General features: G+C 49.0%; 1 long non-coding RNA gene across 1 annotated transcript; it reads right to left on the reverse strand.

The window, feature by feature from the left end:
- Positions 1–388: 388 nt before the first annotated feature.
- On the reverse strand, positions 389–9,332 carry LOC116960985. The gene is made up of 4 exons (XR_004406707.2): positions 7,231–9,332; positions 4,295–4,516; positions 1,063–1,126; positions 389–963 (listed from the first exon to the last, which is right to left on the reverse strand). It is a non-coding gene; the product is annotated as an uncharacterized LOC116960985 (long non-coding RNA).
- Positions 9,333–11,327: the final 1,995 nt, after the last annotated feature.

The raw sequence follows: 11,327 nt of genomic DNA on the forward strand, positions 1-11,327 counted from the left end.
CTACTTAAGTGAAGGAACAGTAACCAGTCTATACACTGACACACTACAGGCATCTTGGCGTGGTCACACATGTTATTTTTTTTTTTTTCAGATACAGGCTTTTCTTTCAACCAGCATATCAGATGGACTGTTTTTGGAGAGCAGTTGACTACTTGCCTAGGGAGGCAGGGAAAACAGTCCTCAGGCAGCCCTCCTGCCCCAGGTGATGCTGATGAGAACTGGTTCATGTGCAGTAAGGGAGCTTCTCAGAGTCTCTTCAAACTCATGAGCTATTTCAGTATTTCTCCTCCCAGCTTGTAGATTGCTCAAGGCCCAAAGATGCACAGACTCATGTTATTAAATGGTTATTTCTGTTGACATTCTTATTTTTAGGAAACATTATTGAAACATTCACCATTACTGCTTAGAGGCAATGGAAGAAGAGGCGAGCTCCAAATTCTGGGCGACGGAGACCTCGAGGCAGGCAGCCAGGCTGGGCTGGGACGTGGCCCGGCTTCCCTACTGTGTTTACAATCTGTGCCTTGAGAAGGGACATGAATGAATCGTGGCAGTGTCCTTGGCAGCTGCGGAGTGTGCAGCGGGCTGGCGCTCTCCCCCTCCGGTCGGCCACACCGACCCTTCCCCAAGGGGTTAAAAGCATCCATGTGCTGAAGATGGGCTGGGATCAGCAGCAGCCAACATAAACAGAACTGCACTCAAAGAGACTGTTGAGCACTCAGGGATGCTGCCTTTGCCCGGGATGCTGACCTGAAGGGACAGGCAGAGATAGACAGCCTCTCCCCTTCAGTTCACAGGGGAGAGGGACAGGAGGCAAGCTGTGTTTCTTCCTCAAAACTGGTTTTGTGGCTTTGTGCTGAATCCCTCTCCATTTTCTCCAGCATTAAATGCCTTTAAATGGACTGTTTGCTTCCTCGGAGTGCTTGGAGCTGATTCTCCCTTGTTGGGCCAGCTCTGGCCGCATCCCTAAATAGAAGGATTTAAATTAAAGGTGAAATTTGTAGTCTCAGCACTCTTTTTACTGCTCCTGAGTGCTCGTGATATAAGCCCAGCAGCAGGCAATACCTGGATCCGTGCATTTGTTTCTTTGCTGCTGCTGGATGTCAGGCAGGCTGCAGAGAAGAATATCCTGAAAGAGAGAGAACAGGAGTTACTTCACACTGAATAAACCCATTACAAAATACGTTCCTCTGACATCTGCTTGCTGGTGGGGAAGCACTGCAGGGATGTTGAGTTGGCCTGTTAGCAGCCTCGTGCCTTTCTGCGCTTCCCTGACATGGGGTTGGGCTGGCTCCATCATCGCACCCTGACATGCTTTGGTGCTGCTGAAAGGACTGGTGGATAGTTCCTCAGCTGCTTTTGGTGACGCAGCCGTGGTAACCCACGGGACCTGGAACCAGTCGCCCTGAGAAAGCCACAGGTCTCAACCCAGCAGCCACCTAACAGAAGCCATTTAACGTACCTGGCAGCAAATGAAACCCTCTTGAGCAGCAGTATCAGGGTCACAGAGGCTCAGCTAACTTCTTCCTGCTTTCCATCCACCCCAGGCTGAAGGGGACACATCAGAAGCAGTGCTGGAAATGTCACCCACTGGGTGGTGGCTGCAGTGCTGTCACCTGGGGGTCTCTCCTGGGCCATCCTCCCCTGCCTGCTACACCTGGCACAGCAGCGGGGGGGCTGCCCACCCCCCCCAGGGAGCCACTTCTCAGGAGGAACCACCGGGTGACAGCTGGCTAGAGAGGGAAAGCACACTTTTGGGGAGGCTTTTGCATTTTAGGAGCTTTGGAAAATTGTACATAACTCCAGTTTTGCCCCTTGCAGTAATCAGATGAATATTTCTGCAATATCTGCCAGAAAACTAAGTGTGCCACCAAAACACAGATGTGATGGAAAAAAAAAAAAAAAAGAAACTGTATTTTAGGTTGAAGTCATCATATTCCCTCACTGATTTTCATGTGGATGGTATCATAAGCCTAGATACCATATTAATTCACACATCCACAGCTGTACACACATGGGCACACATGCTAATTGGCAGCTAATATGTCCTTTTTCCAGGACTGCCAATATCGAAACACTCCTATCCTCTACAAAATAATTTTCTGAAGCACTGATGTTGACCTGTGAGAGGCCGTTGAGTGGCCCATCCTCTCTGCAGCCCACACCAGGCAAGTGCGGGATGCCGATGCCGGAGCAGCGGGGCCGCGACTGCCCCGTTGTGCGAAACACGGTGCGCTGAGTGCAACCCAGAGCACTTGACTGCAAAGACCTGAGACATGCTTAATAGTGCTCTTGCACTGTTCGCCCACTAAGAGCCTTAACTTCTTACTGCATTATGCCGGGGTTTAGGCAAAGCAGGGTTCCCAGCAGGACACTGGATAGATTTCCTTTCCCATGAAAAGAGACTTATGCCTTCACGTTTGTTCTTTGTCCCCAGATCCCATTTTTTCCAGGTAGAGGAGAGAGGAATTTGATGGATTAGAATTAAGGAGGTGTTGTTCTGAGCAAGGAGGGGGACAGGAAGGTTAATGCAGGATGTGGCTGCATTGCCCAAGGAAGAGATGCTTTAATAGGAAAAGCCTCGTGAGAGGAGAGCTTTAGAGTTCTTCTCTCCTGTCTAGCAGGTGGGTATTTACAGGCACACGCTGACTGAGTTTACCTGGGCTAGAGGTGACTGGACTTGAGTAGATCCCCTCTTACCATGCAGTGATGCTCATCAGCAGTGAGTGGCTATAGGAGTGGGTATTTGTACTACCTGCATTAGGAAGCCTCACTGCATCTATGCATCAGGAAGGAGCTGCTGACAGGACCACAGAACTCATATAATAAAATATAAGTAACTGCCAGTATATAATATAACCCTTCCCAGGCCTCCAGCACCATTAACTCCAGAGCCCCGAAGCACTGTACAAACAGTAATTAAAACTTCCCAGCCCCCAGCTTTGCCAACGGTGATGGATTCATTTGCCAGTGTGGGAAAATAAGCCTTGCATGATTAAGAGAGACAACACAATTTCAACAGCAGGAGAAGTTGCTGGTGAAACATAAACTGTGGTGTGAACCCTAGTCCTTCACTTCCAACAGGAGGCTCTTCAAGACAAGAACAAGCTGTGGGTCTCTTTCCGTCATGTACAGTATGCCTATCTATCCCTGTAATAGGCAACACAAGACTAACCAGGTACATCTATTCAGTCCCAGTGGTCACAGTCCAACTTGCTTTGCAAAATTAAAGTCTTCAGGGAAATGAGGAGCACTGGCAGAATATGGCAAGAGATGCCTGTGACAAGCCCCTTGTCCAATTGCTCTTCCTGGAGCATCTCTGTGCCTTTATCTAACACTATCAAGTTCAGAGTTCCTTCTGCCACCCTGATGACCACATGGCTGATTTCCTTCCCCAGAAACATGCTACCAGAAACATCCTTCAAGAAGGAAAGGGACACTTGAACGTACAAGAGCTTGTCTTAGTTCAAAGCCTGCCTGCACACCAGAAACACTGACCCTTTGCTTTCTGGTTTACTTAACACAGTAACAAAAGTTCAACATCAAAACAGCCTGTGCATCTCCTGGTTCCTGCCTGCTCCATGCTCTCCAGAAACCCTTGGAGAAAAATCATGCAGTGTCGGCTGTGGATGCAGCCTTTGGCTTCAGGATGAGCACGTAGCAGCTGCTCAGCAACATGTGCTGCTTCAGGTGCCAGTGGACAGACAGTAAAAATCACCTGGTGGGTTGCTCCTGACGACAGGGTTTCACTGGAGCCCTTGGCCAACATCTCTCCTTTCCCATGGTTAATGTGCTGGTCACCAGTTCCAACCTGGGAAGTGCCTGGTTCCTTCCCTTCTATCCCACCACCACCTTGCAGGTTGGCCAGCCAGATCCCACCCTGACTGTTAACAGCTTGGTGAATGTTTAAGGACCTTTTGGGAGGAAAAAGTAATTTTAATGCTGTCTTGAGGAAACAGTGTATCTCCCCACTCTGCCGCCACTGCCTTAAAAGCACTGAGCCCAGAACCTGAACCTCCAGTGGGACTTCCCTGGGGTGTACACTGGGCTGTCTGGTAACCCCAGAGAGGCCACAGGTCTTGCTGAGAGGTCCTGCTGCAGAGGGGAAGGGTCCAGACAACCAGGAGGTTCAGCTTCCCCCCCACTGTTGGGCTGTTTCCAGACACATGCCAGCACCACCTGCATCTGCTCACTCCAGGGAGTGCTCCAGCAGTCTCCCAGCAGCTGGGGAAGTGCTTACGGAGCTGGCAGTGCTGCATGGAGGGTTATTTAGTTATTTGTAATGGATTTTCCATACCTGTCATTATTTCCAGCCCTGAGTTGAGAGAAGGGGATAGAGACACTTCTAGGAGACTGGCTGGCTTGAAGGGTTTTGGTGAAGCCTGTGGTTTTGCAGTTTAGCTCTGGAGAGGGCTGGGGACTTGCTGCGTTTCTCTCATCATTGCTGCAGGTTGATCCCCAACGAGAATAGGGATCCAGTTTGGGCTTGCTGTGCTTTGTGTTTAAAAGGGAGAGTCTTCTGTAAAGGAAAAGAGAGACCTGGAACTGTGCTGCTTTCATTATGCTTTCTTTGAGGCTAAGTTAGTTGTTGGAAATCAATGCAACCATGAAGAAAGCAGCCTGTGGGACTCTGCTCAGAGCGCCTAATTCCTATTAAAGATCTAGGAAGAGCTGGGAGAGAAGTAGCAGCATGGCAACAAGGAATGTTCCCTGTGGGTGATGTGATTTCAGATTAATTTCTCCATGAAGGGGGTTTCCTGCTTGCCCAGCAGGCTTTGGGGAGGCCAGGCAGGCAGAGCAGAGGGGGAATTCCCCTGCACCAGCAGTTTCACAGTCCCCACTCCACCACCTTTATAGGACTCAAAATGCTTGCTTTTCACTCCAAGCCAAAATGATGTCAAGCTACAAATATCAAAATCCTTCAGGCCGAAGCCATGTTCTTCCTCTATCCCTGCTCTGGTCTGAAAGGCTGTTTCCTAGCTCAAGATGCCCTATTGGAGCAGTTACTGTAAGAGAGACATCTGTGATGCTCCCAGCAAGGCTCTGCTGCCTGGCACAACTGTGCCAGCACAGCCCTGCCGCTGACTTCAGCTCCCCTATAGTGGTGGGGCTGGTGGGCAGAAACTGGACAGAGCTGGACCTGGCAGGGCACAAGGTTTCTGCTTTGATGGCACCCTGTTTTTGACTTGCAAAGTCACTAGAATTCTGACAAAGCCACAGGGAAACGGGAGCGTTGCTCCAATAAAACTGGTTTCATGGGAAATGGTTTCCCAGATGGCAGCAGAAGATGGAGGAGAGCCCACCCTCACCCAGAAACACGTGGCTGAGGGCCACTTCTGCCAGGAAAGAAGGTGGCACAGGGCTGAAAAAGAGCATTTGTCTGAACTAATGGGCCACATAGATATAGGAAGAAAAATTTCCTTTGGAGCAAAGGGGGCATGTCTCTGCTTTCGCTTACCATCCATCTGTGGCAGCTCTTTCCTCCTCTTGGAACATGGGTCTTATCCCTCAGCTGACATCCCATGACAGAAAATACCAATTACATCCTCCTCCTAAGATGAGACAACTGGGAAAGAGGCTTGACAAGGGACCTCCCGTCAGCCCCTGTAAAGCCAGCCTCATGTCCCAGGGTCCCCCCAAATGCAAATCCCTGTGGTTCTTGTTTGCTGAGCTGGGAGAAAGTGGGCACCGGGGTTTTAGCAGATGTTGGTTAGAAAATAACCATGAGAAAGGAATAAACCAATTAATTGCTGACCCACTGACAGCCAACACCTCTCCCTCACCTCCCCCCACCCAATAAAACCTGTCTCCACAGCTCAAGCAGATTTAGGGTGGATACAAAGAGCCTAGAGGAGGGAAAAAACCCTTTCCCACTCCAGCTAATAGTATTTCCAGATAATCTGTTTGAGGCAGCACCCTCTGCAAACCAGGAAAGCCTTTAAGAGCCGTTAACACCTTTATTCAGACTTCCTCATCCTCCCCCAGACAAGCTGTGATTAATTATCCAATCCACCCCGATCCCCCTGGGAAACAGTGCTCAGTCCGAGTGTTCATTTGAGGATTTGCAGGGTCCCTCTGTGAGAGCAGCTCCTGCTCTCACCACTGGCTCCTGGAGGACTGATGGGGAATAAACTGCTTCCAGCTGCAAATTTATGTTGGTAGGGGAGGTGGATGGTGGGAGGGGAGGTTGATGTGGGGCCTAAGCAATGTTCATGGCTTTTTCTTTTGCTGGTGTCTGTAGTAAACACTGGCTGGACTGTCCCTGGAAGCCCATCTCTGAGAAGTTGCCACTGGAAGTACATCCCGTTTGGTTCTCACCAGGATTTTCCAGCCCTCCTTTCAGCTTTGCTGCTCTCTGACTTGGCTTGCTCTGAAGATACTTTCTTTCCTACTATTTTCCAGTCCTGCCAAAGGTGTTGAGGATGGGGAAGGCAGAGAGGAAAAGGGAACTGCTGACCCTATGGTTGCTGTAGTAGCTGGGACGCAGTGCCTGAGAGGTGCCCCTGTGTAGGTTATTGCAGACCAATGCAGCTCAATAAAACTCATTTTGTTCATGCCCTGCCCCACCAGTGCTACCTTTATCCATCAAATCCCAGGCTTTTTGCATCACAGGGTAATTCTCCCATCCCCAAGGCTGCATACAGCCCCTCCTGGCCATGCAAAGGAAGGATATGGGCTGCTCCAAGGTCATGGTATCACCAAGCAATTTACTGAACCCAACAGTGGCAAATCCCCTTTGTATCAATCTCCACTGCATTACAGATGGCATTAAGTCCGTATTTTTCCACCACAGCCCTTCATCCGTGGTAACTGCAGCCCTCAGGCTGTGTAAGGATTAACATGTTAGTGCCCGCTCTGCCCCAATCCCCTTTGCTATGGCAGGGTGGAGGCACTGCTCTCCTGAGGGACTATGGTAGCATCATGCACATGTTCTATGGCTTTTCTCACTATGGAAAGGCCCTACAGATCCCCCATCTTCAGGGGAGACCCGTGTCTCCCCATCACACCCACAAGACCAACCCACAAACATACTGGGAATGTGCGAGAAGTGCACTGTGGGGCTGGCATGTCCACGTTGCTCAGCCACAGAGAACCTGCAATTAATGAGACAACTGCCATGGCAGCTTTCCTTTCAGGTCTTGAGCTGAGGATTCATGGTTTCATGACACTTGGAGGAGCTCTTTTCCATTAAACCCTCCCTTCTTTGCCAGCCAGGGCTGTCCAAGAACTCACCTCTGTGCACCGCATGTTGTCTGCTGGTCTATTTACATCTGCCAAGGGCCAAACCTCAGAGACATCCTGGTCTGCCACCATGAATCAGTATCTGCCATCAATGTTTTCTATCAGTCACCTCTAGAAACCTTCAGCTAGAAAACAAAAGCAGAGAGCACAGTAGCAGCTTGGGGGTCCCAGCTGGTTTTGCAAATGAAACCCCTTGTCCTCTTCTTATAACCAGAACAACATGTGTAGGTCATTTTCAAACAAAACGACTTCAGATTCATCATCTTGTGTGCTCTTTGACAAGGTTTCAAAGAAAGAATGAGGAGAAAGAGAGAGAGCATGTCTGCCAGATGGGTGCCAGCTCCCCCAGGACGGTTCACAGCCCCAGGTATTGTTTAGCATCACACCTACACACTCTGCTCTATGGGCTGGGCTTGGTTTCAATACTCTCTTTATTTTTAGACATGCTTTCAAGAAAGGGGAAAAAACATCTCTGAATCTGCAGATTTCTGAGGCCTTTGAGAAAAAGAAAGCTGAGGAGCAAGCAGGCAGTTGTGAGGGCCACAGCCCTCCTCCCTGCTGAAGGCTTCAGCCAGCCCGAGAGATATCCCTGTTTTCCAGTCCATGTTCAGGAACAACAGTCATCAAATTGGCTTGACCAGATGCTGGGGAAGTGTGTGAATGTGCAAAATGCCCATGGCTTGCAGATCTGCTTGCAGGTCTTCTCCAGGCCAGGGAACAAGTGGGACACTCAGGTTCCTTCTCTGTGAAGGAAAGCAAGGGAGGAACTCTCTTGTAGAGGGTTCTTGGCTCCACCATCATCAGCCACTGTTGCTGACTAACTGCCTGGCAGAGACAATATATTGAGAAAATAATGACCAGAGGAATCACTGTGGGGTTTTTGACTTTGGTATGCAAGTTGTGAGCATGCAACTCCATGACGATTGAGGGACCACCAATGTACCAGGCTGGGTACCAGCTCAAGAGAGAAGGTTCTGACCAAACACGCGCCCTTCCTGGAGGAGCTGCTTTGGAGAGGGGTCCTCTGGTGCAGGACGAGGGGTCATGTTGGCTGTCCATCTCCATCTGGATCGATGCATCAGAGATCTGAAAGCTGGTACCACTTTGGCCCCAAAGATGTTTGGGCAGCTCTCCTAAATCACCAATCCCAATGCATTTAATATCTGGCAATACCCGCACATCTCCAAGAGCCTGCAAGCAGCCACAAGTGTCTGTATGTCGCCTGTCTCCACTGAGGGCTGTGATGAAGAGCTGTACTCTGACAGGCTCCAGTATGGAACTGGGCCATGCTCCAGCTCTGCCTGTAGCATGGGCACAAGCATTACTCCTTCTGTATGTTATTCCTCCTGCAGCTGTCCCACTGGTGATGCGTCGTGTGAATCCAGCAATGGCCAGCCCAGCTATTTCAGCAGAGGCGGCATTTTTCACGGGGGTCTAGCCACTATTTGGATGGGAAACGTGAGGAAAACCAGGTACTGCAGGAAGTGGTTTGGGTGATTCAGTAGGTGGCATCTTCCCTCTGAATTAGCAACACACTGAGGCTCCTCAGCAGGGAGTTCAGGGCTCTGTGCCACTGCAGGTGTTGCTATTTTAATGACATCCCAAGCTTACTGCTTATGGTCACCCAAGGTCCTGCTTCTTACAAGTGTGGAGGTGTTAGCTCCAGTGTCCTGAGCAGGCTCCAGTCTTCAGCAGTTGTGTTCTGCTGAGCCAAGAGCTGCAGGAATTTCTGCTGGACACATTATTCTTCACTGTCTTTTCCCACTATGAATACTGACCAATTTTCCCAGATGCCAGAAAACAGTATTTACAGGGGTATATCAAATACAAATGCTTCCCATTCCCTTGAAAGACCTTTTCTTGTTTTGTCCTGTGCTCTACCTCTAAAGTCTATCACCCTGAGTGTCTTGTGTAATTTCTCTTTTCAGCCATTGGCTTCGCTCTTCTCCAACTTGCCCCAGGTTGTGCAGGTCACAGTCATCCTTAGATTTGGCTGAATTAGTGCATCGTGCCAGATCCCATCTTCCCTGCTCTCCATCATCCCCCAGGAAGGCACCAACTGCACCTTGGGCCTTGACAGAAGATCCCAGCTGCTACCTGAAAGGAAATAATCAGTTATGAGACTGACATTAATGAAATACAAAATTGTGACCTGGGACAGACTAAAGCCATAGAAAGCATTTTAAATAATTCACCATCCTGAAAGTAAAGCATACTGGGAAAGATGTTCAGGTCCTTTCACAGTGGCATTAACTTCTATGTAACCAGAGCTGAAGCTGTGAGCTGACAGCAAAATGGGACTACTGCTCAGTAGGGAATCCTGACATTTCAAAATGTATTTGAAAAATCAACATTTTCCCTCCACCCCTCCCCTCCAAATTATTTGCAAACATTAAAATATTTTGGTTGGGTAGTAGCTTGTACAAGAAAATGAAATCCAAAATTAAACAAAAACACAAAATGTTGAAACAAATTGCAAAACTCAGAGACGCATGCTGGCAAAACATTCAGCCAAATCATTGCCTTCTGCAAAAATGCTTCTATTTTGGCAAACCCACGTTTTTTCGGGGGCAGACTGATCCACCAGAGACTTCTAAACCCACAGAAAGCGGCAATGGAGGCTGAAGAGAGACGCTGTGTGGGAGACAACGTTTAAAATGTCGATGTTTTGTTTTTCACTTGAAACTACTCCAAGGGCCGCAGGAAAGATGTTCAAGAGCAAGAATTGTGTTTTGGCTGTCTGGCAAAGTCACTGCCAGCTCTTGGGTAAAGCATGGGGCTACTCAGAAAACCCCTGCTTGTTCACAAATGCCCATGGAAGAGTGAACATCACCTGGGCAATTATTTTAAATTTATCTCAGCAGTTAAATGCAACTATGCTCACACAGCAGATATATTTGTATCAGTTGAGTTAAGCTTAGCCCAAGAGGGCAATGAGGATGTTGTGCTGGTGGCACACACTTCAGCTGCTTTCAGTGCTGAGGGCAGCAGCGGGAAGGGACTGTCACTGCCAGGCAAGGGACACCTTCATAATTTTCCTTATTCATATCTTCATTATGGAGGCAGGTCTTCACAGGGGAACAGTGTTTCTTTTGTGTTGGTGAACAGGAGTGAATAAATGGTGCACAAATGGCACGAGTTTGCTAGCTCTGACCCTACGCAACTCACATGTGGGTACAGTGGGGCTAGATTGCAGTCATAGGTCCATCCCAGTGGTGTCTCCTCTGGGATGGCAGAACCTTTCCAGCCAAGACTGCTTGGGCTTCTGGGTGTCTACAGACTCAAGTGCAACAACAGCCTCATGCAAAATACAGACTCTGTTCCTTCCCTTGCTGTTGAAATCACTGCAGAAATCCCAGTGGGAAACTCCTCTGAGATGTGACAATGCTTGTGGGACAACACTCCCGCCTGCTTCCACCAGGCCAGGAGGTCCTGCTACTCGCAAGAGTGCTCTATCCAAGCAGAGCAAGGAAACACTTATGAAAGAAACATCTTTTGTGGTTTCACCTTAAAAGGTCAGTTATGTTACCTGTCGTGCAACATGCTCAGAACATACCACAGATGATTAAACAGTTGGGAGTTATTAGATCACACATCATATAATCCTCCCTGTACCTGGCAACACAATTAGTTATGATTCATAAATTCCAGCCGTGTTATGATTCCCAAGCAGACATGGTACACTGAAAACTCTCTTCTGCAGCTTTCGCAACAGAAAACCACGAGGGACTGACACGGGTAGCACGTGAGACCCTCCTTAGGCTGATACCCATGTCTGGAGGCAGCAGTGAAAAGGTGGGGTCCTGCCTCCTTAATTTTGAGGACACAACAGGGTTCCCTGCACCCTTCTCCACTGAGATGCTGTCAGATGCATGAGGCACTGCTCATTTTGGGAGGTGGCTGGGGACAGAGCAGTGACACCCGGGGTGGGACAGGAGGCAGCCTAGAAAAGGGCACATAGGAAGGAGATGTTATTAGATGGTGTAGGAAGAAGAAAGGGCAGGGGAGAACTGAGGTCCATTCTCTGTATCTCCACAGCAGTCAGCTTTGGGCTAAGGGTGAGTCACCACAAGAGAGCTTGATTAGAA

The sequence above is a fragment of the Tyto alba genome, unplaced genomic scaffold (genome assembly GCF_018691265.1).
Source record: "Tyto alba isolate M040663 unplaced genomic scaffold, T.alba_DEE_v4.0 Super-Scaffold_3, whole genome shotgun sequence".
Lineage (NCBI taxonomy): Eukaryota > Metazoa > Chordata > Aves > Strigiformes > Tytonidae > Tyto > Tyto alba.